Genomic DNA, 27691 nt, shown 5'->3' with positions numbered 1-27691 from the left:
TTAATTGGAACATACACAAAAGTTTGGGTGGGTTTAAGGGAATAAAACCCCCATAACATTTTTATGGGGTGCACAAATTTCACTATAATTTTTCTTTAAGATATTCCTGCCATAAAAATGCCACATGTCCATTTTCAACAAAAAAATCTCTAATAGTTTTCGATATATTGGAAAAAATCGATTTTCATTTTGTAACTTCAAAGGGCTGTAACTTTTTTTATATGCATATTTGTACTAAGGTAAGTTCGGTTCATTAGAACTATTTTTGGTCCTAGAATAGGTGATTTAATTTATGACCTGTATTTTTGTTACACCCTGTATATTAGTTCGGGTATATGCTTAGAGACTATGAGATACAAAAAAATATGTAACAAAAATTTGGAAAAATGGATTTATCCGCATTATGAACAATACGATGAACATACATACCGAATTAAAAATATGAACACTTATTTATTGCATACGTACTCAGGGGTCATAATAAATTATTATACAATGTAAAAATAAAATATTTCATTCTTTCCTAATATCAGACGACGCCTTCGCTCCGAAATTAATTACAATTGAGCAATTGTCTAGATTTTGAGAATAGCAACCTTTCATAAAATAATCTTCTTGTGTTGTGTGTATAACAATATCGCATTGAAACTTTTAAAGAAATATGTCGCCTATAAGGTGATAAAAATATAATACGAATACCATATTCACTGTTACGGACAACCACTCAATTGTTTTTCCTTATCCATATCGTAAAGACTAAACATCCTACTTTTTGCAGGGTGTGCAATTAGATATTAGATCAATCGGCCAAACAAATTTTTTTGCTGAAAAAGAACTAGATAAGATAATGCCTGGCTACCATGTATAGTCCATTCGCGCACGGTAAAATGTTACAAAACCTTCAAATTTCAAAAAAAGAGATATTTATTATTATATAAAAAGAGATATTGGCCGATGTGTGATTTTGCCATTCTTTTTTTTTTATTGTTAATGAAGAACTTATGAGAGAAGAACTTAAAAACTAAAAAACAATGTTTTTTAAAATGAAATAAACTAATTACTTATCGACAACTGATAAATAAAGTTTAAACTTCAGTTTAGGCACTTCGAGATTTCGAAAATAATATTTTTTTCCACCTACCTCTACCGAAAGTATACTTTTCCGGACCTGATTGTAGGGAGCAAAGTTGTACTTTTCCTCCCTAGGGAAGAAAAGTAAAAGTAACGTCATGGTATGTCATTCATGAAATATAACTTATTGACGCCCATTTATAATATCTATTTTCTATTACGTAAGTATCTATACATTTTAACATTTATTTATAAAACACTCTGTATTTTGCAGAATGGTAAAAAACAGTAAATTGTTATTTTGATTTAACAATGTTTGCATTAATAATTTGACTTATATTTGACAGTTGACAGTTATATTGTACCTACTTGTTAGATTTAGTTCTAATAAATTTTGTTGGTTAGTTACATAAAATAAATTAAGTAAAATTGAAAAAATGACTTGTTATTTGAGGAAGGTGGAAAAACCATATGTATAACATGGGAGTAAAGTGCCTTTTCCTCCCTTCAATGATTACTGCCCTCCGCTACGCGTCGGGCAGTAAACCTCATTCTCGGGAGGAAAATAGCACTTTCCTCCCTTGTTATACAAATAGCTATTACTTGTGTTTGTGAGCCTTGAAGATCGTCATTTTTCGATTTTTTTCAGTTTTAAATTGTTTATAACTCGGAAACGAATAACTTTAGACAAATACTACAAAATACCTTTTTTGTTCCATATGATTCAAAGAACATAAAATAAGTCTGCCAGGGCTGAAACAATGAATTTTTATAATTTTTTTTTTAAATAAATATAGAAATAACTCAGAAATTACGGCATTTCGCTATAGGAAATATGACATGAAAATTAATTAGTAGTTATTATGGTTCAAAATGCAAAAATATACAGGGTGTTCTATTCGAAATACTAAAGTTCATTATATTTTCAAAAAAAACGCAAGATCTGGTAACAATCTGTAATTACCACTATAATATCGGCCGCATTAGAAGACCTTTACTCACCAAATTCTATAAAAATCGTTCAAGTCGTTTCCGAGATATTTGAGGCGTTCTATACATAAAACTCACTCTGTATAAATGTTATTTAATTAAACTGCGTGTATTACTTTGTATTAATTCTTATTAAAAAAAGTCAATCTTAAAATTTTCAACTAATAGCAAACAAAAATTATCAACTAATAATAGTGTCAAAGCTATTGCGTACTGTGCTGTAATTTAATTTGTATTTTTTTATTTTTTATTTGAATAAATGGCAAATTGTAGAACTCTTTTATTCCATTTCATTTCATATACCTAATGTGAGAGTCCATCAATCCCTTTCTAGACAGATAATGTTCTTTAAAATACAGTCTAGATAAGTTTATGTCATTTGTTTGTTTTTTTTTTGTGTTTTCACCATGTTTTAGCACATGTCAGGTTATTAAATGCAAACGTTTATTAAGAAACAGACTGACTCCCGTGGGACATGGTAGATAGCCCAGTTAGTTAGAGTATAGGCAGGGATAGTTTAGATCGTGGGTTCAAACCCACCTAATGTGAGTTGTTTATTAATAAATAGCAATATGCTAGTGGGTAACTGCGAGACTTGCAAGACTCTTGCTGCAAGACCAAGACCAAGACCAAGACTGGGAGTGCAATACCAAGACCAAGACCAAGACCAAGACAAGGTGTACTGGTGCAAGACCAAGACCAAGACTGTCCAAGTCTCGTCTTGGTCTTGCATTTGGGCAACACTAATACTGATTTGTCTACAGTTGTCTTAGACTGGCAAAATTGAAAGGGTTGGCGATTAGGAATGGAAAGGCGTATTATGCGAAAAACCATCTTAATGATAAAAATTTTCGAAAGGAAAATTGCTAATAGTTCTCGCTAATTAGTTAGTAGTTATGAAATGTAATTATTTTGTACACAACTTTATAAAAATTGTACTTTGATTTTGCCAGTGGGTAAAATCTTTCTTGTCCTTAGTCAATGTAATTACTTTTGTTTATTGTTAACACTCAACAGATTGCAAAATACTTTTAAATAAAAAAAAGGAAAATTTTCATCTAGTTATAAAGGGTACTTTTAGAGAGTTCATTTAGAGGTATTTTTTTCGAAAAGAAAAAACAATCAAAAAATTTAGTTTTATTTGAAAATCTTTATTGTCGTACAAAATATCCATTCTTTACAATTACTTCTTAAAGATCATTTCTATCAAATGTTGACCGTGACTGAGGTTAAGGTGGTCCATTCCAAAGTTCCAATTCTTGATGAGTTCGAGCATTTCGATTGGTATTGGACCAATAACTCAAGTATTATAATAACATTGGCCTCCAATGCTTCAATTGTAGCCGGTCTATTCATGTAGACTTTGGACTTTAGGTAGCCTCAAAGAAAAGCGTCTAGAGGTGCGATGTCACAGGATATAGGCGGCCAATTCACTGGTCCGAAGCGTGAAATGAATTGCTCACCGAATCGTTGTCGCAGTATATCCATGCTTTCACGGGCTGTATGGCAATTGGCGCCATATTTTTGGAACCAAATGTCATTGAAACTACGAGCTTCAATTTCTGGCACCAAATAATCCGTTGTCATGGCGCGATAACGGTCTCCATTCACAGTAACATTCTGGTGGGCCTGTTTTAAAGACATATTATGCTGACGACTCCACCGGCCCATAAACCACACCAAACAGTTGTTATTTCTGAATATAATGGCAATTTTTAAACCTCTTCGGGTTGCTCATTAACCCAAATACGGGCATTTTGTTTATTCACGTCCCCATTAAGCCAAAAATGGGCCTCATCGGAAAACAGTGGATTTGTTTTCGAACCCCACTTTTTTTTTCGAAAACAGTGCATTTTCTGCAAGCTTATCAAGAACACTTCGACTAAAACGGTGACGACTTGAAAGGTCGATCGGCCTCAGATCTTGCACTAATTGAATTTTGTAGGCTTTTAAATCAAGGTCCTTACGTAATATATGCCAAATTGTTGCATACAACAAGCCAAGCTGTTGGGAACAGCGATGAATGGATTCTTCGTTATTTTCGCGTACACCATCCGCTACCGTCGCTATGTTTTCTTCAGTAAGTGCTGAATGTATTTGGTTATTTGTTATCCAGTAATGGAAACTGGGTTTCAAACTTACTGATGGAATAACGATTTGCTCTAAGCGCGCGAGATACATTCCTCATCGAATGCCTATTTTCGTAATACAGCTAAATAATTTCTAGACGTTGTGCTGAGCTAAGTCTTTTCAGGATGAAATGTCAAACAATACTGAATAAAAAAAGCAACGTCAGGTGATACGATTCATGCACGGTCGCACATCAAATCTACATCATCATCATTCTCTTTGCCTTATCCCTATGCGGGGTCGGCTTCCCTAATTGCATTTCTCCACACAATTCTATCTTGGGTCATATCAATGTCAATCCCCTTTACCAACATATTCTGCTTAATCGTCTCCCCAGGTCTTCTTTGGTCTTCCTCTCCTACTCCTTCCAGGAATCTGCACTTCAGCTATTCTTCGTATTGGGTGATTAACGTCTCGACGTTGAACATGACCAAACCATCTTAACCTATGCTCTCTCATTTTGGCATCAATTGGTGCCACACCTAGACTTCCCCTAATATACTCATTTCTAATTTTATCCTTCTTTGTCACTCCACTCATCCATCTAAGCATTCTCATTTCCGCCACATGCATTCGTTGTTCCTCTTTCTTCTTCACTGCCCAACAATCAGTTCCGTACATCATAGCCGGTCTTATGGCTGTTTTATAAAATTTTCCCTTCAGCTTCATTGGAATTTTTCTGTCACACAACACACCACTCGCTTCTTTCCACTTCATCCATCCAGCCCTAATTCTACTGCATGCATCTCCATCTATTTCTCCATTACTCTGTAATACCGATCCCAGGTACCTAAACCTGAAACGGTATATATTGCTTTTTACAATCAGTTCACCATCCAAAGATACCATTTTATTGGTAGTAACTCCATCTTTAAATGAACATTCCAAATACTCTGTTTTTGTCCTACTAAGTTTTAAACCTTTTTCCTCCAGAGCTTGCCTCCACTGTTCCAGTTTTTGTTCTAAGTATTTTTCACTATTTCCTACTAACACGACATCATCAGCATACATTAAGCACCATGGAATGTTACCCTGTAGTTTCGCTGTTATCTGGTCCAAAACTAATGAGAATAAATGCGGACTAAGCACAGAGCCTTGGTGCAATCCTACTTTCACATGGAATTCAATCTCTCCCACACCTGTCCTAACACTAGTCGTTACTCCCTCATACATATCCCTCACAATCTTTACATATTCGCCAGGGACTCCTTTCTGATTGAGTGCCCACCACAAAATCTCTCGAGGAACTCTATCATATGCTTTCTCAAGATCAATGAATACCATATGAGCGTTGGTCTCTTTATTCCTGTATTTTTCCATCAACTGCCTTATAATAAAAATTGCATCTGTTGTTGATCTGCCCTGCATAAGTCAAAATTGATTCTTGGATATTTCGCTCTCTTCGCACGTATCCTCTATCAATTACTCTTTCCCATATTTTCATGGTGTGGCTAAGCAGTTTTATAGCCCTGTAGTTTGTACATTGTTGTATATCTCCCTTGTTTTTGTAAACAGGCACCAGTATACTGCTTCTCTATTCGTCTGGCATTTGTCCAACTTCCATAATTCTATTAAATAGACCTGCTAGCCACCTTGTTCCTGTCTCTCCCAATGCTCTCCATACTTCCCCAGGAATATCATCTGGTCCTACCGCTTTTCCTTTCTTTATTTTTTGAAGCGCTTGAGCCACTTCTTCGTTTGTTATTTTGGTGACCATTGCTGCTACTGTCTCCGTTGACTCTACAGGCTGTCTGTCAAATTCTTTATTTAATAAGCTGTCAAAGTACTTTCTCCATCTCTTTTTGACATCCCTTTCGTGAACTAGTATTTTATTATTTTCATCTCGGATACATCTAATCTGATTAAAATCTTTTGCTTTCTTTGCTCTCTGTTTGGCTATTTTATATATCTTCGTTTCGCCTTCCCTGGTATCAAGTTGATTGTATAGGTTTGAATACGCTTCTGTTTTGGCTTTTGCTACGGCTACTTTGGCTTCCTTTCTCGCCACCATATAGTTTTGAAGATCTGTGTCGGATCTGGTTTCTTGCCACTTTTTATATAATTTTCCCTTCTCTTTTATTTTTCCTTGCACATCAAATTTACATATGCAACAGAAATCGAAGCATTCTTAGTTCTAATATGCAGAAACGCGACTTTTCACTCTTTCAGCTCCGGTGACGCATACGCGCGTCCAATATAAACATAATGCAAAAAGTTGCAAGTTTCTAGATGCTGTATTTAAAAATCGATTTATTTTGTGCTAAAAGCCCTTGTCTAATAATAAATTTTGACAATCTAGCAAAAAATCTTAATGCTGTGGTATACATACACACTCGACGACAGCCAATTCATATAAATCATAACGAATATTATCTTTTGCGGTGTACAAACTCTTACGGAAGATGATTGATGTGTTCAGGATGGTGTATCTTTCCCAGAAGTAATGTAGAGAAATGGCCCGGGGGAACTTAAACTCCTAGATCGAAACTTTTTCGGCGAACGATGTAGAAGTATGTAAACAAGCTAGAGTTCTGCCAAAAAGTAAAATATGGCTATATAAACACGACAGGGGATTTATTTTAATAAGATTTAGTAGAGTGTACACTAAAAAGTTATATAGTTTTGGGTTGTGAGCTTAATATGTTTAATATAGATATACATCGTCAAGAAACTTTAATGGAAGTTATACCGGATTAACAGTAATTTTCCAACTAGATCAAGAACTCGAAAAGTCTTATTAAACAAAGATTATGATGAATCAAAAGTAATACAAAATGAGTAAGAGTTAAAAAGTATAAAAAAAAAATAAATTGAAAATGAGAGACATCCTATTAGGCGAGGGGCAGCAACCCCTACAATTACGTTATACCGACCACGAAAATCAACTTTGAGGTGAATGACCAATTTTAGTCATTCTTTATGTTCTCGAGGTCGCTGAATCCGACTATGAAGTTTATTTTTATCTAGAATTGGTGACGCATGTTCAAAAATCAAATTTTATGCAAAAATGCGAAAAATCAATTTTGATGATTTTTCAACTTTACCTCGCTGTATCTCTGGCCGCTGTAAATATTTCCTTTTGAAAGTTTTACTGTGTCATCTTTGAAGTATTTACATAACAATGAAATTTGTCCAAAATGTTTAAACAGATCAAAAGGGGAGTTGTTTATTTTTAAACATTTTGTCGTCAGATTTCGTTAGTTTCATGTTTACTTAAAAAAGTTGAGAGACAAACTTTTTAGTTTGTAATTTTAATGAACACAGTAATAAAACAAAACATAATTCATGAAGAAGTTTGCTGGAAAACTTTTCAAGTCAAAATAGGCAATAGAAAAAAAGTTATGTGGCTTTATAGACGAGCGACACATCCCAAAATACGCTTATTTCTCTAGATACTAACCACGGGGTAGAGAAAGGCTAATTTTGGTCATATTTTATGTTTTTGATGGTGCTGAAAACGAAAATTAGGTTTATTTTGAATTTCACTTGGGGGAACATTGTCAAAATCGCAATTTTACCCTAAAAATAAAAAAAAATGAAATCACAGTTTTTTGCGTTTAACTCGCTACAACTCTGTTCCATTTTAGTACTCTTTTCTGAAATTTTTATAGTATATATTCCTCACTTTTTTGGACACAATGGGGCATGTTTCAATCTTTGGTAAAATTGGTAAAAATAAAAGGTGCAGATTCCTGAATTGCAAAGTTTAATCGCAAACGTTGAGTGACAAGATTTGAAATTTGGCTTTTTAATCAAGTTTATGTTAAAATATAGAGTACAAAGAACAAAACGTTTTATAGAAAAAAAAACATGGTGCATCTTTTAATTTTAAGAAAAACGTGATCTCATTTTTTATTTTTAGGGTAAAATTGCGATTTTGACAATGTTCCCCCATCTAAAAATCAAAATAAACCTCATTTTATTTTTCAGTACCATCAAAAACATAAAGTAAGTACAAAATTAGCCATTCACCACACCGTGGTTAGTATCTCGAGAAATAAGCGTTTTTTTGGGGGGAGTGTCACTCGTCTATAAAGTCACATAACTTTTTTCCTATTGCATATTTTGACTTGAAAGGACCAGGCAACACTCCTTATGGAAAAGTGGTCCCGGTCAAATTTGATGAAAGTTTGGTCAATGATACTTCTTGATGTGTAGATAAAAAAAGTCCATGGCACCTGGGTCTGAATAACTACTATTCTTGAGTTACAGCCTTCTGAAGTTATTGGATTCGAGTGCTCGGTTTACGTTAAGTGCACTAATTTACGGTCAAGTGAACGAAAATATTTATTATTAGAAGAAGAGAAACTCATGTTCTTCGTACATACTTGCGTGTTGTATATGAATTCGTGGTCAAAAATAGTTGGATCGTATTTTAGTCTTCAGAAAACCTCCGAAAAGTCTTCAAAAAACTAAAGAAGTGCGGTATAAAAGGTGCTGCTAGATCGATATAAGCATTATCATGATTTTATGAATGCTTCAGTTATGGAATACCAGCAAAACTACAGTTCCGCCTTATCTTTAGAAAACTACTGAACAGTGGCGGATCTAGGGGGTACGGGGGTAATTCCACTCGTAACATGTTCCAGAATAATTAAAGAAAATATTGTTGAAACATAAAAAAATACATTAGTTGACATGAAACTTGTGCCGCATATCAGATATAAGACAGGTAGAGAACATGGATTTGATTTCAATACAAAAAAAAATAAATTAAATGGTAGTTTGTAAATGCTAAATATTAATTACAATTGTCTATGGAAAAATCGGGTTTAAATCATCTTCGACTATTCGTATGTTAACATTTTGCTGATATCGGTTAGATGCATCATACGTCGTGTTAACTAATGATCTATCAGGATACTTAACGTTGGGTTGATATCTTGCAAAGCCTAAAAACCATAACGCACTGGTGATATGAGCACAAGTACCTACAGTTCTCGCACCAGATTGACAGGTACAGTAGTACCCGTTAATCGGTTCTTCTACAGGCTCATCTTCATCATTATCTTCATCAACCGTATAGGAAATGAATACTTGGTGTTTTGTTGCTTGCCGAAACCTAGAAAATATTCTAACTCTTATGAATCCCGGTTCATCCATATTCTCATCAATTTGAAACTCTTCGTCATTTTCTCTTATTATTTTATCTTGTATGTAAGATGGTGCCAGTTTAATTTGATATATCCCAATCGTAAGGTCTTTTAGGTAGTCTAAGTCGAAAACAGGAAAGTTAGTAAAATCATGATTATGAAGCCTTCTCCATTGACCATTTCTTCTATATGATTATACCTAAGTATGAATATTATAGTTGTTATAAAAATAACCCTACAAAATTATTCTCCATAATATTTTGTATTAAAAAGCTCATCTTCATTGGCTGTAGAAGCCGTTCGAGAATCAGCTTCCATTCCATTCTATCCTTCGCCTTGGTTTTCCAATTTCGTACTCTTAACACCCGTAACTCATCTTCGCTGGTCCTTAAATCGTACTCTGGGCCATGGGCAGAGGGGGGGGGGCGTGACCTCCCTGGCTTTTCGGGTGCTTTGAATTATATATGGTTATTCAAAGTATACAAAATATAATCTGCAACATCTTCACGTTTGCCACCCCCCTAAAAATTTTTATATGGGCGTCCGTGTTCTGGGCTTACGTCTTTTCGTCACACTATCCGCTCTTTGGTTATAAATGTGTTTTGATGGCTCCATCTCGTTCATTTTCGTTAAATAAAGTTATTTTATGAATTCTGAAACATGTTACCGGTGGAATTACCCCTATCACCCCTAGATCCGCCACTGTTCAGTAGTTTTATAAAGATAAAGCCGAACTGCAGTTTTACTGGTATTGCATAACTGAGAAGCATTCATGAAAACATGATAATGCTTATATCGATCTAGCAGCACATTTTATACCGCACTTCTTTAGTTTTCTGAAGACTTTTCGGAGGTTTTCTGAAGACTAAAATACGATCCAACTATTTTTGACCACAAATTCATATACAACACGCAAGTATGTATGAAGAACATGGGTTTCTCTTCTTCTAATAATAAATATTTTCGTTCACTTGACCGTAAATTAGTGCACCTAACGTAAACCGAGCAGCCGAATCCAATAACTTCAGAAGGCTGTAACTCGAGAATAGTAGTTATTCAGACCCATGTGCCATGGACTTTTTTAATCTACACATCAAGAAGTATCATTGACCAAACTTTCATCAAATTTGACCGGGACTACTTTTCCATAAGGAGTGTTGCCTGGTCCTTTTCCAGAAAACTTCTTCATGACTTATGTTTTAATGCTGTGTTGATTAAAATTATAACCTAAAAAGTTTGTCACACAATTTTTTTAAGTAAACATGAAACTAACGAAATCTGACGACAAAATGTGTAAAAATTAACAACTGTTCTTTTAATTTGTTTAAACATCTCGAACAAATTTCGTTGTTATCTAAATTCTTCAAGGATGACACAGTAAAATTTTCAAAAGGAAATATTTACAGCGACCAAAGATACAGCGAGGTAAATATGAAAAATCGTCAAAATTGATTTTTCTCATTTTTGCGTAAAATTTGATTTTTGAACATGTTCCACCACTTCCAGATAAAAAATAAACTTCATATTCGGATTCAGCGACCTCGAAAACATAAAGAATGACCAACATTTGCCATTCACCTATCATGTTCCCTTTTTAGGTTTTGTAAGCCTTAAAAATGGGGTGTGCCGCTCGCCTATATATTTCAATTCGTTCAGAGAGGACCATAAACCCCTTACGTATATTTCACCCTTATTTTGATTCATCGTTCCAAATACGATCAGGGAATACAAAATTTACGAAAACCTCCAAAAAAATAAAGGAAAAATGAAAATTTGGGGATAGGTAGTTGAAATTGTCTATTATTATATAAGAAAAAGTTTACAATTCTACATCCCCTCCATTTTACAAAAATTGGCAAATACGGGGTGAAAAATATTTTCTCAGAAGTGAAATATAGGCCCGGAATTGGATAAAGTGATTAATTCTAAGCAACTTTTGTTTTATAGAGCTTTTTCACTAAGTCAATAGTTTTCGAGTTATTTGCGAGTGAATATGTTCATTTTTAACAAAAAAAAAACATGTTTTTGGACGGTTTTTCGCAGATAACTCAAAAAGTAAGTATTCTAGCGAAAAAATATTCTGAGTAAAAATATAGCTTATAAATAACTGAAAAAAATGGTGTACGCGTGAGGTCTGCAGACCCAGTAGAAGCAGAGTTGTAGCTAATGAAAAGTAGATTCTTCTTCGTCAAATTCCAAATCGAATATTTCAATGTGAAATAACCAAAAAACAGAGCATTTTTCGGGGAAAATTCATTACAACTTTTTTAGTGTTTAAAAAAGGTTAATTTTTGTTTTTTAAAATGAACTTCTAACAATAAAAATAAGTGAGTTACGCTCAAAAAATTGTTGGTCTCTTTTATTTTTTGGTACAAAAATCGCGAAAATCACCCCCTAATTAGCTTCCCAAATAAAATTAATCGTTACCGCTTCACAAGTTACTTTACTTATCTATTGTTTATATTATCTATAAGTATCATTGGTTCAAAGTGCTCACTTAAAAAAAATGAATGTGTGTACATTGTACGCACGTAAGAAGTTATACTTCTATTATATGATTTTTTAAAAGTAAATATACTTTAAGCAGTTTGTTTTAATTTTTTTTAAACACCAAACTAATTTTGTGCTTACCGTTTTCAAAAAAATTAAAAAAAAAAGTATAGGATTGCACTGGATTCGAACTCAAGACCTCGCGCCAAACACGCTACGACGACTCTGTCTGTATCGGTTCGGACATACCTAATGACAATTCACGGTAACAAACAGACAAGGTGTGAAGTATAATAAATATACAATAAAATGTTTTAATAATAGTCATCTTACTCCTGAGGAAGACAAATCCAAAGACACAAACATTATAATAAATATATTTACTAAAATATTCTTTTTTTACACTAGCTTTTTTACACTAAATATTTACACTAATATATTCTTTTCACACCTTTTCTTGCACTGATATATTTATACATAACTTGAAAGATTTAGCAACTAAACGCCATACTGTCTGTGTGCGCATGCACGCAGTGTTATGAAATTTTACTCTCAATCGCGCCTAAAGAAGTATAACTTCAAAAAATTGGGTTTAAAATAAAACATTTTTTTTAATTTGAAAGAAAATGGAACTGTTCATGGAATTAACTTAAAAATTATAATACCAAAAATCTTAAAGAGTAATAAAATGTACGTTTTGCTTTTCTGGATATTTTTGCTGTTTTGTTTTATTGTTAGACAAAAATTGGTTATGCTATGGTTGTTCAAAATTTGCCTAAACTCGTGATTAGTTACTCGTGGCTTGACCATTTTAACTAGAGTTTTTTCAAAAATAAGCACTTTGAACCGATGAAACTTACAGATCATATAAATAATACATAAGTAAAGTAACTTTTGAAGTGGTAATGATAAAATTTATTTGTGATGCTAATTAGGAAGTGATTTTCGCGATTTTTTTTACCAAAAAATAAAAGGGTCCAACAATATTTTGAGCGTAACTCACTTACATTTAATGTTACAAGTTTTTAAAAAAACAAAAATAAACCTTTTTTAAACACTTTAAAAAAGTTGAAATGAATTTTCCCCGAAAAGTGCTTCGTTTTTGGGTTATTTCACAGCGAAATATTCGATTTGAAATTTGATGAAGAAGAACCTACTTTTCATTAGCTACAACTCTGCTTCTACTGGTCGACATACCTCAAGAATACACCATTTTTTCAGTTTTTTATAAGCTATATTTTGCTAAGAATATTTTTTTCGCTGAAATACTTACTTTTTGAGTTATCTCCGAAAAACTGTCCAAAACATGTTTTTTTTCTGTTAAAAATGAACATATTCACTTGCAAATAACTCGAAAAGTATTGACTTTAGGAATAAACTCTATAGAACAAAAGTTGCTTAGGATTAGTCATTTTATCCACTTCCGGACTTATTTTGAATGTATATTTTTCACCTTCGAGAGGGGGGTTTTCCCCTCCATTTTTGTAAAATGGAGGGGATGTAGAATTTTAAAATTACCTATTACCTATTAAATTACCTATTCCCAAATTTTCATCCTTCCTTATTTTTTTTGGGGTCAGTTTGTTCTTTGATCGGGCTAATTAGAAACCACGAATATATGCGTAACCAGAGTATGGTCTCAAGAGAATTGTTTTTTCTCTGGTTATTTTTTTATGATTTTAACTTCCAATCGTGTAGTAAGATTTTTCATCACGTGTTTAATTCTGTCCAATCAGATTACTATTATGTTGTTCTGAAGCTATTTTCTTGTGGCATTTTTGTAATTTACTAATTTTGATGGAAAGTAAGCCACACTTTTACTAAAAAAATGATTTTATTAACGTTTCGACGTCCAAATTGGATGCCGTTGTCAAAATAGAAGAAATATTATATTAATATTAATATAATAATAATATTGGGAATATGTTTAGGTAGATTGTTTCTGTTTAATTACAACGGAGTTCCTAGCTTTGACAACTGTCACATTTAAGAAAATGAATCATAATTAACTTTTAATTTTGCATCTAATGTCAAATTGTCACGAGGACAACACAAATCGGCAATTGTAAGCGCTCGTGTGTACTTCGGTAAGATTATTTCATGAACAAAACTGTATGAATAAATAATTTTAACTAATATTTTATTGATATCTTCATCTGAATATTTGCTAAACTGTTCTGTTCACTTTGACCAGTTGAAAAATGTGTGTCACATTAATTGGGATAAACGTCATTGATTGTTCTATGTAAGTATTAAAAAATAACCTGTCGAATATCACACGATAATAATAATAAATAAGAAAATAATGTTCCAATTTTTTTCTCAAACTTGTTTCCATTCGGCAATAGTCACTCAACCTCTCCGGGCGCTCGTGTCTATTGCCAGGTAACAACTTTTCGAACAATTGTCACGTTATTATTAATTTATTTTCACTCTCTTGTGATATTAATGTTGGAAATAAAATTTCGAATTGTATAAAAAATAAATCTTTATTTTTTCTCAACAACTCTGAACTTCCTATGAGCTAGGGGCGAAGTGATAAGGTATGTCATTGCCTTCAACCTCAGCCTTCCTCTTATTCTTGTATGACATGGTTTTTGTGATGTTGATGTGAAGCTGTCTTACCACCTGTTGGGGGAGTCTTCCTAGTAGTCTTTTTATATTGAGTTTATGTCTTTTTGCCCATATAGCGATACTTCCTGAGTCCATTCGGTCGTCTTGCGGCGTCGTACTTGTGTCCATCTCACTACATCCTAAGCTCCAGTTTCTCTTAATTTATCCTCATTCTATCTCTGAGATAAATTCCTCGTTAGAGACAAATGAAGAAACAGATTATCGGATATTTCGCTTTCTTTAATTATCTGTCTATCAAATACTCTCTCCCATATTTTTATGGTGTTACTAAGTGGTTTAATGTTCTGTAGTTTGTACATTGTTTTATGCCTCCCTTGTTTTTGTAAACAGTTACTAATATACTGCTGCAGTATACTGCAGCCTTGAAGATCTATGTCTGACCTATTGTTAAGTATCACACTGTATAAAGGAAATATTTATTATGAACAGGTTATAGTTCATTTATTATGCACAGGTTAACTTATTAAACACAACATTAAAATTAACAACAAAAGTGATAACAAACAAGTTAAATGAAATTATAACATTAGCAGAAGAACAACAAGGTTTTAGGTCGGGAAGGTCATGCACTGACGCTATATTTATAATGAGGCAAGTTCAAGAGAAATCGTTGAAATACAACAAACCGGCATATTTATGTTTCGTGGACCTTAAGAAAGTATTTGACAGGGTCACATTAAAGGACGTTATCCACTTGTTATACTCGAGAGAGGTACCTCTGGGAATAATGAAAACGATAGAAAACATCTACCTTTTTCTTCAGGTGCCATCTCCGCTACGGAGGTTGGCAATCATCATAGCTATTTTAATTTTTGAGGCAGTAGCTCTAAATAGTTGTTTCAAGCTGCATCCAAACCACTCTCTCAGGTTCTTCAACCATGAAATTCGTCTTCTTCCGATGCTTCTTCTGCCATCTATCTTTCCCTGCATTATGAGTCGCAGGATACCATACTTCTCGCCCCGCATCACATGTCCGAGATACTGTAGCTTCTTTTCTTTAATTGTAAGTTCAACTTCCTTTTCTTTACCTATTCTTCTCAGTAACATCTACCAGAACAACACAATAAAAGTAAAAGTGTAAGAACTAAAAAAGGATACCAAATGGGAGAAAAACAACTTAAAATAATCTACTATGCGGACGATGCAATATTAATCTCTCAAAGTGAAGATAATTTACAACGTATGCTGCACCAATTCAACATAATCCCCAGAAAATTTAATATGTTAATTTCCTCAAAAAAGACAAAATGCATGGTTATAACAGCAGATCCAATAAGATGTAAATTGGAGCTGGAAGGTCAGATAATAGAACAAGTGATGGAGTTTAAATACCTAGGTATCACACTATCTAGCTACGGAAGGCTCGAAACAGAAGTGGAAGATCAAGTGAATAGAGCAAACAGAGCCGCAGGTTGCCTGAATGACACATTACGTAGAAAAAAAAATATTGGAAAAGAAATGAAAGGCAGAATTTACAAAACAGTCATCCGACTAATAATGACATACGCGGCAGAAACACGACCCGACACAGAGAGGACAAAAATATGGCTCGAAACAGCGGAGATGAAAACCCTTCAAAAAATCGATGGTAAGACTCTATGGGACAGAGCTAGAAGTACAGATATACGACAGAGATGGAAGGTGGATAACATTAATAACTGGGTAAGAAACAGAAGAATAGAATGGAATGACCACATAAGCCGAATGACAACAAATAGGATAGTCAGGACAGCGAGAGACGGTTCCCCAATAGGAAGACGATCATTGGGAAGACCACGAAAACGATGGAACGACAACTTACTAGAGGCACATTGAAAAAACAGAGTCATGCCTAGACAATAAGAAGAAGAAGAAGAAGAGGTTATAGTTCAATTATTTCCCGAATGGTGAACGAACTAACAAATCCACGACCTCTCTAGGAATGTAAATCATTCTTCTTCTTCTTCTTCAGGTGCCGTCCTCGTTCCGAAGTTTGGCTATCATCAAGGCTATGCGTATTTTTGATACCGTAGATCTAAATAATTGGCAGCTGCTGCACTTGTACCAATCTCTTAAATTCTTCAACCATGAATGTTTTCTTCTGCCAATGGATCTTTTACCTATTATTTTTCCCTGAATAATTAATTGTAGTAGCTGGTACTTTTGTCCCCTCATTATATGTCCTAAGTATTGCAGTTTGCGCTTTTTAATAGTAAGCGCAAGTTCTTTTTCTTTCTGCATCCTTCGCAACACTTCCATGTTTGTCACTCTCTCTGTCCACGATATTCTCAGTATCCTGCGGTACATCCACATCTCGAATGCTTCTATTTTCCTTGTATCGATCTTTTTCAGTGTCCAAGCTTCCATTCCATAGAAAAGAACTGACAGCACGTAACATCTCATCAGGCGAATTTTAAGATTTAAACTTAGCTCGTTGCCGTTGCGAGTTGTCGTTTTCATTAATCACAGTTCCCAGGTAATTATATTTTCTAACACGCTCAATTCTTTGATCATGTACGGTTATGTCAGAAAAATTTTGTGGAGATTTCGACACCATCATTATTTTTGTTTTTTTGATGTTAAGTGATAAACCGAACTTTTCGCTGCACTCTACTATTCTGTTTATCTGTGTTTGGAGATCTTCCGGGGTTTCTGCTATTAATACTGTGTCATCAGCGTATCTCAAATTGTTTATTAAAGTGCCATTTATTTTAACTCCTATATCGTGGTCAGCAACAAATCTAACAAATCCAAAGGAACTAACAAGTCCACGACCTCTCTAGGAATGTAAATCATTGCCCTTCTTCTAATGGATTCCAGAGGTATAAAAGATTACGTTAAAAAACGATTAATGTCTCGTTCGAAATACACGGCCCTCACTCTCATTTATCAGGTCGCAAACAGATCGGCAGATGGAATCTGCAGGTCAGCAAAAAGGGGGAAACACAAACCGAAAGCGGGCGGATTTTGCATTAGCTAGACACTCCTAACATGGACGATGGGTAATGATGGAAGTGTCTTTAATGACCCTCTTGATTTTGGTGTATTGTCCGCATGCGAAATGTGGGTCGAATGTTCGCATTTGTTAGAGGAGGAACATTTCTGGTTCAGTGATTCTCAAACAGACGTTAAGGGTTAAATGATTAAATGATTGCATAACAATAATATAAACTTTCCACATTAACTTCACGATTAATTACAAGTCCTAGACACTAAAGTTGTCAGTGGCTATAAGGGGTCATTAATCAGATCAAAAAAGTTTTTAACATTTGAATAAATAATTGACAATTACAATTTTTATGCCCCTTTAAATCTCAAACAGCTTACAATAGAAATTACAGTAAGACATTACAAGAATAAAAAACCGCTAAACGCCGTAAAAATGAGTGGCGCATACAATATTCCAGTTACAAAAGATCTGATATGAATATTACGTGGCGCGAAAATGTATTTTCATTTTGATGCTAAACAAAATTCTAGTTTTATTTTAAAAGATTTTTCCATAATATTTGCTCAATTTGAAGTAAACGCGCCACAAAAGAGTAACTTTGATACAGTTTGAATTTTGAAACTCTTTTGTGGCGCGTTTACTTCAAATTTAGCAAATATTATGGAAAAATCTTTTAAAATAAAACTAGAATTTTGTTTTGCATCAAAATGAAAATACATTTTCGCGCCACGTAATATTCATATCAGATCTTTTGTAGCTGGAATATTGTATGCGCCACTCATTTTTACGGCGTTTGGCGGTTTTTTATTCTTGTATCAGGAGTTTTTAAAAGTTATTTATAAATTAAATGTATGAAGTTGAATGCAATGTTCCTCTATTACACGTTAAGCTTTATAAATGGTCACCTTTGTTGCATTATCTCCTAAATGATCTAGTGTCCATCGAATGTACACTAGATTTTTTTCTATTCGAAATAGATTGAAAAAAATATTGAGATGGCCGGTAAATGAAGTCGGATTGCCCGCTGCCAGATCAAATTTAACGTCGTAACCACTACAACTACATAAACCATTTCGGGAATAATCGTTAATTGGATTATACTTTTGTAGCTTAATAACTTGTAAACGGCTTAATCGATTTTGATCAGTAAACATGAGTTTGAAACGTATCGGCCAGTAGTATCTGATGGTTCTAGGTCAAGTATGATAACTGAAGCTATTACAGGAATTATTAAGCTTGAGAAACCGTTTTTCCCATAGGAAATAGATTTGATCATACTTATGAAGCCCATAACTTAAAAATTCGAATTTTTCCGGATATGAGGTATACACCGTTAGATTCGTCTAGAGTCCTTCTACAAACGCTCAGTTATTGGCGCAATTCGTAGGTTGAAATTTTGAGTAATTGTCGAAAAACCAAAATTTTCAAAGTTTAGTTTTTCAGTTTTTCGGCTATACTGAGCCGTGTGTATGTCTGATCCTGACGGCTTAGACACCATTTGAAAGCTTTTGATTTGATGTATTTGCGGTTCTCCTGTCTCTTCTTAATCCGAAGATATATACCCCCAAAAAATATGCCGTTTTGTACCTACCAAGTCCTATAGCTGGCTTATGGGTGGTCAAAAGTCACAAACTACACCGGTTCTGAATCGGCCCTGACCCCCTCTTCAAACACAGAAAAAAATTCAACTCGGTTTAACTTTTCCACACACATACATACATACTCACAAACATTTTCCCTTTTTTAAATAAAAATTGAGTCATATTTCTGAGCTCAGTAACTTTCGAATGGTATAACCGATTTTCAAAATTAAACATGCGTTGGAAAGGTAATGATCAGTACTATCAGAAGCCGCAAAGGCCGGACTTAAATTATTGAAGTTTTTGGGAGTTTTGGGGACGAGAACGAAAAACAGACCCTAAATAGGAAGGGCCGTAAAATCCACACCCTTGGACCAAAATGGATGGTTAACATATGAATGGGTGAGTCTTTTCCTGAACTTTAAGATGGGAGTTGGCCCAATTTTCAATTCAGTCAGATTTAGAAAATCGAAAATTTCGTGTACATATAGTGTCGCATGTAGGGGGGTTTGGGTGTGCGCCACTGGCGAGAACTGCCGTTCTCTGGTAATGAGGATGTAACTCCTTCCTTCATTAGAAAATTTAATGGCCTTTCAAAAATTAAAATTGACATATTTTATATTTGGTTTTAAAGTCGTCTGTTTCTGTTTGTCTGCCTGTTTGAAATAATGAATGTATTCTATAGATTTGCTTCATACTGTATATCTACTTTGATTTCTATTGCAAAATATGTATGCTGTTCAATTTTTCACAGGTAAAAAATATTTTAATTTTTTACTATATAAAACCCGTAATTACAATCTTTAGTTTTAAATGATTCTTAAGCCAACCCTGACTAACAGTTAGTATCTAGTTTTCATCCCTACCTAGTTTTATACCGACCCAATACAGACAATTTGTTGAGACATTTTGTGAATTGCAAACGAACTCTCTCCACTATTGACCAGCGAAGGCAACACAAATGCAAATATATCTCTCCTGTGTTAGCTTTCATTGGCAACACATCTATCCGGCCTCTAAGTACGCGGACCTTCCTCTGGGTTCAAATATTATCACGAACTTTTCTCTGGGTTCAATTATCGCTGAACAAACGCTTTTTCTCTCTGCGCAATAATATAAGACGCTAATCCGATATAGACAAACCGCTAATCCGCTAAAAACAATTACACCTTGTACGAGAAGTAACCGCATGTGAAACTGGCATATGTGTTTGATCGAGACGCGGGTGAACAGTGACTTGGGTAAGCTTTTTTATAAACTTATAATATTGTCTGTCGTATTTCCTTTCTGATCTACCTTAAACCAACAACCTAAAAACATGCAGTCCGCGTAACTCTGAAAATATATTATTACAAACTGACTTGACTCTTCTATGATCTTTTAGGCACTAATGTTTAAATTTAGGTTACTTTATTTATTTTTAATAACTTACTTCTAAACAAATGAAAAACACTGAATCTATATCCTTGATTTTACAAACTACGATATCTATTCTAATAATATTTATTACACCAAATCTACTAATTTATCCAATTACAAATTCAAAAATTATACCGCGCCCGTTACATATCAAAGTACACGGATGGTCTCAAATTTACAACTGACTTACTAATTCCAAAAACCCCTATTTATACATTATTACAATGTTCCAGAATAAGAAAGATTATTACGGAAGAATTTATCTTATTCTACAATAACAATCGAAGGGTTATTTACATAAATATCAAATAAGCATTTTCTAGAATGGAAAAGAAATATCGAGGTGCGTACCTGTTAAAAAGGTCCCCCTTTTAAAAGCATTCACAAACAAATAGGGTCTGTTAAATTATAATAAATAGACCAGGAGCTTAAAACAGTCGGGTGACATAATTATGTCACAATATTAATAATTTCATATATGTACAGCTGGTTCCTAAAAAATTTGATACGACTCTTAAAGCGCATTTTGTAGAAAATTGAGCAGTGTATTTTGAAGGATAAAATTTGTTATTTACATACTGTCATGTCACTGCCAAATCTTAAAATTTGTCAGATAACTTATTCTATTCAACCTCAAAAAAATGGCTCCACATGCTAGCAAAGAACTAAAAGCAAGAGTTATTAGAAGGTGTTAGAAATTAGAATATGTTTGGTCACTATCTGCCATAGCGAATCATTTTAACAGAACAACAGTTTTTTAGCAGAACAGAATTTTAGCAGAACAAGTTTTAAAACAATTCTTACTTTAATATATTGTTGAGTTAAGTCGTTTGTTTTATTCCTTAATTATATTAGAATAATAATAACAACCCTATTTTATGTAAAAACTATCATTTATAGACTCTTTATAAAATGCAGGAATTTAAAATATGTAATATCAAAATTTAGACCTTAATAATGATTACAATTTATGAATTAACATATTATGTAATCAGCTGTTTGTTGTTTGTTTGTTTATTTTATTATTTGTTTGTCATAATAAATATAATATAATGTCAGACCAATCAAAATTTGATTGGTCGGTATTTAATACACTGCTCAAAATGATCAAATCTTACTAAAAGTCGTATCAGTTTTTTTAGGAACCAGCTGTACATGCCTTGTACATATGAAATATGTAAAAATGTCTTTTTCACTCTCCACAGTGAAAACAATGACGTGATACACTTGTACTTTTTGCCAAATCTCAATTATCCGCCGTAACAAGTGTCATATTGATTCTTCGAGAAAAGAAACATTTCGCTGTAGTTAAAATCTCCCGCCTGCAGAAAGCCGATTACGGTTTGAGCTAAAATTGGAAACAAAATGAATTCCTAGGATAAAGGACATGTTGTTTCCCGAGGATTAATGTCATATTAGAGATACAGTCTCTCCCAGAATCAGTTAAAGTTACAACAAAAGAGAAAGAGTCTATTTTACCAGCGGAGCTTTTATTCATTTTAATCTAGGGACAATAGGAATAAAGTAAATGGGAGGATATATTAGGTTTTTAAAAAACGGTTTATTTTGAAACTGTCTTATTTCATTTTATAAAGGGCCGGGTTAACTAGTATTAAATACACTGCACATAATACGTTCATAATTCTAGACTAACATGTTGTTTTTCAAAATACTTAAAAACAAATAATATGTACAGTTTATCCGCTGGCAGCGTTAACTATAATCATAGGACACGTGATACACTCTGACGTCGCAGGGGACGATCTTATGTTATATATGCTATACAAAAACAAGAGATTATTTAAAATGTTACTATTAATTTTGTGCTATGGGCCATTCCATGAACATACGCCTCTTTTGGATTACTTCGACAACGAATATTTTAGTGTACAACATAAGAAGTACGAAAGTAAATGGCGCTAATAATTATTCCAATAAACAAGAATGTAATTTGCAATCTACTTTCGTTCTTCTTATTTTGCACAGTAAAATATTCGTTATCGAAGTAATCCAGAACAGTCGTATGTTCGTGGAATAGGGTATAATGTATCAATACATGATTACTTTGCTATAAATACTCTATATGATAGAAAATGTCTGATGTAATACATAAATATAATTTAAATATAGATAAATATGAAGAGATTTTAAGACTAACAGCCGAAGTGTGACGTCACGACTATCATATTGTTATTTGTAAACAAAGGTTGAAAAGCCAGGATTAGGCCAATCTTAAGCATTTTTAATTCCTATAAATTTGATATTTTGCTTCATCTGCTGCTTCTTCTGCTTAAATATAGTGTTTTTAAGATAATACCACCATAATTCTGTCTTAAATTTCTATGAAATATAGTTTTTTAGTGATATTCACCAAGCAAAGGTTAGGAACTTTTGTGAACCATTGTATTTTGTGTAATAAAAATGGTAATGTGATTTGCCCCGGGTTGTAAACGCTATAGTGAAATAGGGATATGTAGTTTATTTGTATTTCCAAAGGATCTGATTGAAAAGAAGAGGTGGATTTCTTGGTGGTGAAGTTAATAAAATATAGTGATGAAAAGAACCGAATTTATCGCCCGTGGGGAACGGCTTACAAATTATGCCTATGATAACCATAGCTAGGTGTTTTGAACATGTCGATAATTATCGCATACTTTTCTTGACAAATCTGACAGTTTCTACAGTTGTATTCAGCCAAATGTAAAAAGGTTACAACTTTACTAACTACATCGCAGCTCAAATCATCATAGCATTGCAGCTCAAAGCTGCTATTTGGCGTAACCTAGAAACTTCCTTTTATGTGGTTTTCTTGCAAAGGATTTAAAAGAACGGTCCCTTTGAAGACTCTAGCAGTAATCGACAATCATGTGACTGTCTTATTTCCCCTGATACCCACATATGTTCCATCGTTTTGATATCTTGGTGGAATCGTTTTTCTCTTTCCTCACTAAGGTCACCAACATTTTCTGGGAAACGATCTAAGTAACTGTGAAGGTAATGAACTTTGATGCTCGTATATATGACAGTATTTCTCAATAGTTATTTTCCTAACAAGTGCAAAAAGTCATTCTTTTCCGCACGCGACTGCAGTTTGCCGAACGACGTGAAGCGGGAGTTCGGCAAGCAGTCGAGTGCGGAAAAGAGACTTTCTGCAAGAGTTAGGAACAATATTTTTTCTAAGAGTATTTAAAAAATTACCAAATCTTAATCAATTAATTTAATTAATATGAAAATACATACACAAATTAATTCTTTGACAAGGTTGTCAAAACCAAACTTTCAATATAATTAGTTAGCATGACGACGATCTTGGTTTCCTTGACGATGATTCAAATCGACTGTTATTGTCTACTGATTTGACTTTCGAATATTATGTCAAAATACTTTTATTTCATCGAATTATCGCGTTAATTTCATTAAAACAGGAACACAATAAGACATATTTGAAATAAATTAGTAAATAATATCTAAATATTAGTTTATTTCATGTATTATAATTACTTGGAGGCCATATTAACATATCTAAATAAACACGCGTGCGGAAAAGTAAAAACCGCGTGCGGAAAAGTAACAGGCGTGCGGAAAAGTGAAACTTTCTAAACTAAAATGCGTGCGCGAAAGTAGACATTTTTGCACGCTCGTAGAAAAAATTTAGAAGATTTATTGTTTACAAAAAAAATGCTGCGCAACTTGTAAGACAATAACACCATGCACTTAGACTCAATTTCAGTCATTGATTCTATTTAACAATTAACAATATTAATTAACAAAATCATAAAACACAATAAAATACCGGAAGAATGGAGAACGAGAGAACTAATTCTACTATTCAAAAAAGGAGATAAAAGCAGCCAGAAAACTACAGAGGTATCAACTTGTTAAATACTACCCTAAAACTTACAACTAAAAAGACGTAATGAATCAGAGGATAAGTTTAGCAGATGAACAACAGGGTTTTCGTACTGGAAGATCGTGTACAGATGCAATAAAGCAAATTACTGATAAATCACTAGAGTATAATAGACCAGCATTTCTATGTCTGATTGACTTAAAGAAAGGATTTGACAGAGTAAGACTCAAAGATGTAATCCATCTTCTGTATAATAGAGAAGTCCCTCTAGATATCATAAAAACTATTGAGAACATTTACCAAAACAACAAAATGGAAGTCAGAATAGATGGACAACTTACAGAACCTATAGATATAGGCAGCGGAATAAGACAGGGAGACTCAATGAGTCCTATGCTTTTCAATTTAATCATGGATGAAATCATCAAAAACGTCAACAAAGGAAGAGGATATAGAATGGGAAACAAAGGAGTAAAAATACTCTGCTACTCAGATGACGCAATATTGATAGCCCAAGATGAAGATAGTCTGCAAAGATTAGTCCACAGATTTAACATAAGAGCAAAGAATTCAATATGACAATTTCATCTCAGAAATCCAAAACAATAGTAATCAATAAAGAACCAATCAGATGCAAAATAGAAATTGATGGTATCAGTATTGAACAAGTAATGGAAGTAAAATACCTTGGAATTACATTGTCAAGTTACGGAGACCTAGACAAAGAAGTAAGAAATCAAGTACAAAAAGCAAATATATTGGCAGGATGCCTTAATAACACTATATGGCGAAACCGACATATTAACACGGAGATACAGTCAAGAATTTATAAAGCCAGTGTAAGACCAATAATGGCATATGCATCAGAAACCAGACCTGATACAGTCACAACACAAAGACTACTGGAAACGGCAGAGATGAGAGTACTGAGAAGAATTACAGGTAATACACTGAGAGATCAAAAGAGGAGCGAAGATATTAGAAGACAATGTAACGTACAGTGTATAAACGAATGGACACTAAATAGAAAAAAAAAGAATGGAACAACCACATAACCAGAATGGGGGAGACACGTGTGGTAAAAATAGCACGAGATAAATCACCAATCAGTAGAAGTATCGGCCGACCGCGCAAAAGATGGAGTGACAACCTTCCATAGAGGTATCAATCCGCCAATGAACAAGCAGAATTGCTTATAAACAGGAAGAAGAAGAAGAAGAAGATTCTATTTAAATCATTGAATCATTGATATATATTTATAATTTGTTTTATCTGAGTCCCATCAAATATTCCGGCTTACAATTTGTCTGTACTAGGGAATTTGCTGAACGAGTATTCAAGACAAGGAACATTCTTCTCTAAGGCCTTTACAAATTGTTTCATGAGCCGTAGTTTAATATGCGACGGAGGTTATATTATTTTCTCTCGTTCGGTCATTGATTCATTAATTATGTTAGCTTGCTATTGAACTAAAGTATCTCTAGTATTTTGTTTAACTCCAGTGGTGGTCCTTAGCCCTGCTACACAAAAGACAAAAGAAACGTGGATATTTTGTATAGCTACCTTATTATCATAGAAGAAAGTTTACCATCTTGAAATAAATACAGGTCACCTACTGATGTTGGCTATAGTTGATGTTTTTTAGCATCAGCGATATTGTTTTATATTCTTTTATTTTTGTAGAATGCCCAATTGGTGTACTTTTTGATACAGTACATTCTTCTTAGAATTTGTTAAGACTTTCGATAAACATATTGCAATTATAATACAGAAATATAAGAATATTTTTTTAAATATTTCATGAGTATGTTATAGTATCGCGAAAACTAGAGCTGATACAGACAAAAGCATAGTGTTTTTGGAATCAGCACAGTTAATTGATTAAAAATCAATTGCTTTATTTTCGGCAGCAGGACAACTTTTTTTGGTTTTGTAATGTATATAGATAATTAATATTTAGCTTATATCGCAAATTTCCCTACATTTTTCTTAAAAAAAGTTGCCGCTTAAAACGGCATCTACAATCTAAGCAGGAAATACTTAAATTTTTGCTCCTTCGAAAATATTTCATGAAAATGTTTAACAAAAAGGGTTTATTTAAAATATTTCCATCTTTTATATCCCAAATTATCATATTTTACCCTTTTGAAATAGTAATCTTTAGTATCTGTCAGCGGGTGAGTAGAATAAAAAAGCGTGTTTGCCTCTCAAAGAATGAAAGAATGTCCCTTATTATTCTCAAGACCTTAATTAAAATGCTAGCAAGAAGGGCAGGAGAATTTTTGGCACGCATTTTTGCGCCGTTCATTTAAAAATATTAGTTCAGCAGTTCCCAAACCCTCATTTATTTGAAATTGAAAATGTTTCGATGGTGCCTTAAGATTTCTGTGTAGCTATTTGAAGTAGAGAACAAAATAAGTGTTAGCAAGGTTATGAAACTTTTTTCTTGTGGCATGTTTAATTTAGTATGATAATGTATGTTTAGATTTATAAAAAGAAAGGAAAAGGACAATCAAGATTAGGCGAATATATACTAATCTACAGTGGAGTAGCAAAAGAAAACAGGGCCAAAGAAGGTGTGGCATTACTAATACATACATCAAAAATACCAAAATCACATCAAAGAGTGTCAATATATATCGTAAAGAATTGTCACAGCAAAAATTAGAATGGAAAAGGAAGACCTGAACATCATCGGAGTATACGGCCCAGAAAATAACAAGCCTCAAACAACAAGGGAAATCTTTTATGACGAAGTACAAGTAGTAGATCAAGTTAGAGGGAAGATGATAATACTGGGGGATTTTAACGCTTGAATAGGTAACCAAGTAATACCCGAAATTAAGCAAAAATACAATGAAAATGTTAAAAACGAAAATGGAGAACTGATAATAAACTTCTGCACAAATAACGAACTTAGAATAAACAACACATTTTTTGACCACAAAGACTAACACAAATATACATTCAATAACACCCGTGGACAAAGATCTATGATAGATTATGTTGTAACCAACAGAGATATACATCCATCAAAAATAATCGACGTAAGATGCTTCAACTCAGCAGATGTAGGTAGCGACCATAGCCTAGTATTATGTAAAATAGGAATCATTATGAAATATTTCACACCTTAGAGGGCAACACCAACACAAACAAAAATCAAAGTCGAAGGACTACATACGGAATCCACGGAATACTTATACAGGAAACGAATATCAGAGAAGATTGCTGAGAATGGAATATTAGAAAAAGATAACATCGAGGAAAGCTGGCAAAAACTCAAAACTAACATAATCGACGCTGCAACAGAATCACTTGGAGAGAGAAAAGTAACGAATACTCACATATTAAAGAAAAACCCCGTGGTTTAGAGAGGAAGTTAAGGTAAAATGTGAAGAAAAGAAGAAAGTCTTTTTACAATACAGAACGAAACAAACACAACAGGCATACAAACACTACAAACGAATTAGAAACGAAACGAATACTTTAGTGAGGGAAATAA

The sequence above is a fragment of the Diabrotica virgifera genome, chromosome 1 (assembly GCF_917563875.1).
Source record: "Diabrotica virgifera virgifera chromosome 1, PGI_DIABVI_V3a".
NCBI lineage: Eukaryota > Metazoa > Arthropoda > Insecta > Coleoptera > Chrysomelidae > Diabrotica > Diabrotica virgifera.
Note: the sequence above shows the minus strand (reverse complement) of the source record.